The following is a 5,785-nucleotide window of genomic DNA, read 5'->3' on the forward strand; positions in this document are numbered from 1 at the left end:
TCTCTATATACATACTCTATCTACTACTATACTACTATCATGCACTATCAATCAAACCATTACATATCTGTGAACAGGGCCTGAATTTTAACCGTTCAACAGACATTTTTTCCCCAACTTGTTTTAGGTTTCCAGAACATTACTGGATCATTTTCTATGGCAAATAGCAACAAGATTGGACTTTTTCAACTGGGAAGCACCACCAGTATTTTCTATTTTTCACTGAGTTGGTAAACCTTCACACCACTTTGTCTCCTATTGTCCTCCACTGTGATTCTAATAAACGGGCATGAGCTTTTCACTAATGCTATTTCATTTTATGTGTGTTGGCTCTACAGTAGGGATGTCCGGAATTAACTTTTGCCAATATCCGATATCCAAACACTTACTTTCTGATGCCGATATCAACCAATACCGATAGATAGATAGATAGGTGGGTAGGTAGGTAGGTAGGTAACTTAACTTTTGCCAATATCCGATATCCAAACACTTACTTTCTGATGCCGATATCAACCAATACCGATAGATAGATAGATAGGTGGGTAGGTAGGGAGGTAGGTAACTTAACTTTTGCCAATATCCGATATCCAAACACTTACTTTCTGATGCCGATATCAACCAATACAGATAGATAGATAGATAGATAGATTGATAGATAGATAGATAGATAGATAGATAGATTGATAGATAGATAGATAGATAGATAGATAGATTGATAGATAGATAGATAGATAGATAGAAATACAAAAAGAGTAGCAGCACACCGTTGAAAAAACCTGAACAGTGGATGTTAGTAGATTAGTAGGTTAGTAGTAGTAGACAGATAGGTTAGTGTTGGTGTGGCAAATTACGTTACGTTTTTTCTTTACGTTTTACTCTTAGGGTAAAGTTCATCCGATTCCCATACTTGATGAGAAACAGACCTCATCCTTTATGGACCTACATCGTGGAAAACCTTTCTAGGAGTACCTACTCCTGTCAAGCAGACCATGACTTAGCAGTTTATGGTTTAACACACTTTGGTTTAACACACTTTGGTAACTAACTATAAATTATATTTACAGTTAGTGTTAGTAGTGTTATTAGATTAATTGGTAATTATTTTTGCTGTGTGGTGTTGTAGATAGTAATCTCAATTATTATTTATTATTATATTTTATTATACTATTGTTATCACTAAACTAAATTAGTGTTACATACATATAAATATATATGTATACATATGTACTTATATTTATGCAGCCATTATCACAAGGGGTTTCTATACATTATATATGTCCTTTTATATAGGATAGTTATTAGTAATATATTTATTTATTTATACATAGTATAGTTATGCATATGCATACATACATATACATATATACACATACACATATGCCCACATTCACATATACATTATATATATACACATATACACAAACATACACTTGGAAAATGGAAATATAATGGTTTATTGAAATATAGTAATAACAATAATATAATAGTAATATAAATGAGATTGTGATGAGTGCAGGGTTATTGCACATACTCCCTTACCCACCAGTCCTTTGTTCGCACTCCTCCCACCCAGTGAAAAGTTAAACAGTTTAATTGCCCGGTGGACAAAGAAATTTTTAGGACTGTTGTTCCTGCACTTTGGAAGGAGAACCCTGTCACTGAACAGACTCCTCTGATTGCTGATGACAATGTGCCGAGAATGAGTGGCATTGTCCAAGATGGCGAGCAGTTTGCCAAGTGTTCTCTTCTCTGCCACTGTCACCAAAGGGTCCAGGTTAGTGCCCCCTACAGAGCTAGACTTCCTGATCAGCTTCTCCAATTTGTTTAAGTCCTTCTTTGATGTGCTGCTCCCCCAGCACACCACAAGGTACAAAATAATGCTCGCAACTATAGACTGGTAAAACATTTTCAGGACCTTCCTGAAGATGTTGAAATACCTGCCTATTGTTGTGTGCCCAGTCCAGCTTGTTGTCCAACCACAGCCCAAGGTATTTATAGGTCTCCACAACCTCCACCTGCTGACCCTCGATAAGAACTAATCAGTTTTTGTTTAGATTTCCCAAAGTCTATAACCAGCTCCTTGGTCTTGGAGGTGTTGAGCTGCAGGTGGTTGGATTTACTCCATACAACAAAGTTCCTCACTTTGAACTCCTCCTTATTGTTTTCCTTAATATATCCCACGATGGCTGTGTCATCTGCAAACGTCTGGATGTGACACAGCTCAGAGTTGTACCAGAAGTCAGATGTATAAAGAGATGAATAGGAGAGAGGGCAGCATCTCCTGTGGTGTCAGAGGTGATGTCATTCAGCCTGACATACTGTGGTCTGTCCGTGAGGTAGCTGGAAATCCAGCCAACAAAACAGGGGTCCACTTGCATTTGTGTCAGTTTATCCGGGAGTGCAAGTGGCTGGATGGTGTTGAAGGCACTAGAAAAATCCAAGAAGAGGATTCTCACAACACCGCTCCCCCTGTCTAGATGTGAGTGGGCTTGGTGTAGGAGGTAGAGGATGGCATCCTCCACACCAACCTCCACTCTATAGGCAAACTATAGGTTGCCCGGGGAAGTGCCCGAGGAAGTGCCACTCCAGAGCCTTCATCAGGTGTGATGTGAGTGCCATGGGTCGGAAGTCGTTCAGCTGGGCCGGTTCTTTTGCTCAACCAACTGAAACGATGCAGGACATCTTTTAGATGGTTGGCACTCTTCCTAGTTGAAGACTCAGGTTGTGGATTCGTTGAAGCGGCTCCCCGAGTTCAGCAGTGCAGGTCTTTAGTAATCGTGGACACACCTTGTCCGGGCCTTCTGCCTTCCGGGGCCAGAGCTTCCTCAGTTCCCTCCTCAATTGGTGGGCTGTGATGGCGGGATGGGGATAGGATGAAGGGAAAGGGGTAGAGGAAGAGATGGAAGAGGAAGGGAGGAAGGAAGGAAAGGGGGAGAGATGAGATGGGTTCAGAAGGGGTGCAAGGTGAGAAAAGGGGGAATGGAAGGGGTGGATATATGAGAGGGAAGGAAGAGTGGAGGAGAGGAGAAGAGGACAGTTTGGGACCTCATATTGTTTTGCTGCAGCCTATGCTCCACTTTCCTCCTGTAGGTGTCTTTAGCCTCCTTCAGGCAGCGTTTCACCTCCCTTTGTGCTGCTCTCATCTCCTCCTTATTATTCCCCCAGAAAGCATCCTTCTTCTTGTTGAGGACAGCTTTGACTTTCTGTGTTACCCATGGTTTAATATTAGGGTAACAGTCTTTGCAAGGGCAACCACATCCAAACAGAAATTAAGATAATCTGTTAGCTGGTGGGTAGCTCCCTTGAATTCCTCATCATGTAGACTCAGTAGTACATCCAAGTCTGTGGTGTCAAGGCAGCCTCTCAGTTCATACTCAGCTACGTAGTTGTCCTCAAAGCTATCAGATCGTCCCTTGAATAAACGAGCGAACTGGCTCTGGCTGCCATCTTAAGATTGCTGGGATCCATCAGATACATTTAATAGTAGTACTCCATGAAAGGAGTAAAGAAAAAGTGGTAAAAACGTATTAGTGCTGCTGAGTGACCCGAAGGCTGCTTATTTATTTATCTGTACAAACCACTGTATGGGTTGCCAGCACTGGATTGTGCATACAATCCAGTGATAAAATTATGAAATAAAATAAATAAATAGATTAATAGAATTAGTTGCAATGGTGCCATCTAGTGGCTTTCACTTTCATATAGAGCCATTTTAACTGTAACGATTCTTACAGATATTGTATATTAAGCTTATAATATTTGAACATCCCAACTATACAGTTCACTCATTCACATGACTTTATTAGATCTGTTTCCTCTCATACTTTGCAATGTTTTTTTGGTTATCCAAGCTGTATTGAACATAATAATCAGAATGATTATTATAAAACATGTCATTACATAATATTTGTTTATTTAGCTTATTCTCCTCTTCCATTATTTATTGAATTTTATTAAAAAGTAAATTTACCCCAGGTGGTGGTGCTACAGAAATGGATAGGGTCAGTGTTTATCGCCCACTAATGATGTGGGGGTGGAGGAAACGATGAGGAGCAGCTGATTCCTCAGGCTTTAAGGGTTGGATGGTGTGTCTGACATTTGTGCGCAGTCTGTCCCTCAGGCAACATTACACTTGGCTTTTAAAAACGATGCTCTGTAAATGACTGGGACTTGAACCCAGGCATGAAGTGAATGTGTGTATGGTTGTGGTTTGTGTATGTGTGTGTGTTTGTGTGTGTATTTATGCACCTGTGTGCTCATGTCACTGTGCAGCCTAAGCCTGATTTTCCTCAGTTTATCTGTCCTAGGATAGACAGTTGTTTTGGCTGAAGAGTTGATCCCTCAGCTCGGTCTGTCCGTCTGTCTCACTGGCTGGTAGAATAGTGGAATTGTTTCCACAGTGAAACATGTTTGTGACAAACCCTGTCTGAGCTAATAGAGGAGAAATATACTTCTGATAATTGGACTGGAAAGTTTATTTAAATATGGTCAGAAAGAATCGTAAGAAATGTCGCCAAAATATAAAACAGAATGTTAATTAAGTAATGGAAAGACAGACCACGCAAAAAATATATAAATACTTCTTTGATCCTATTTCATAGCTCATTACATATTTACCAGAGGTAGGTAGAAATTGTACTAATAGTAAAAGTACTGTTACTTCAGAATAATATTACTCAAGTGGAAGTAAAATGTTGTAATCCAAATAATTACTTGGTGAAAAAACTACTCAAATACTGAGTAACTGTTGAGTAACATCTGATTTATTGTTTAATGAGCATTCAATCAGCTAAACAAAATTACAGAGGAGAGTCTTTCCTATCAATAAAATAATAAAATAAAACAAATTAATTAAATACCTTAAAGCAATCTTTAGGTAAATTCAAGTACTTAAAAAATAAAAATAAAAATCAATTAAATAATACATCAAAAATAAATATTTACAAAATAAATACATTTTTGAATACTGAAATATCTGTTTGTTTTGGGAGACACAAAACCTCACCTCATGATTTAACTGCTGTTTCGCACTGTTTTTAAACTCGACTTGTTTTCGATACAAGTCCAGGGGTGTGCCTCCTCGTCTTCGTCTGCATTACCGACCATTGATTCTACCATTTTTTGCTATCAAAGACAGTAGATATTGTCTGCAGTAGCCGCTAAACTAACCTGTCCCGTCACTGAGACTGAGTATGGCCACGTGACCACTGGGCAATCTGGGCAATCTGGTCAGCTTGATGGATTTTGAAAGAGAAAAAAACAACAACATATTTATAGGTAATTATTCTGATTGCAATGGTCTTCCCCACTTGACATCTAATGAGGTTGTTTGTGGCCCCTGAACCAAAATGATTTTGACACCCTTGCCTTAAGACTTTTTGTAACTAAATGTTTTTTTTGGTATATTGCTGGAATAGAGACATACAACAGCAAATGTTTGTGTTTCTCAACTACTGTGTTTGTGATCTGATCCAAATGATACAATTATTTATATATTTTGATCCGGATCACAGCACCAGTTGAAAGATTCTTGCTGTGCAAGTTGTCTTCAGGCAAGGAATGGAAGCAGCAGGTAGATGGTCGATTCGTTTTAATAGCAAAACGTCAAACAAAACACCAACAATAAAGCAAAATAAACGACTGTTTATTCAACAGTTGTTAATACACAAATCCAAGACTTAAAACTTCCTAAGAATAAATTCTCAAGAATAACTTCCAAAGTATCACTAGTTGTTTACGCTTATACACCTGTGTGGGGGAAGTAGTTTTTGACCTACCGGGTGTG

Source organism: Cynoglossus semilaevis, chromosome Z (assembly GCF_000523025.1).
Source record: "Cynoglossus semilaevis isolate Cse_v1.0 chromosome Z, Cse_v1.0, whole genome shotgun sequence".
NCBI lineage: Eukaryota > Metazoa > Chordata > Actinopteri > Pleuronectiformes > Cynoglossidae > Cynoglossus > Cynoglossus semilaevis.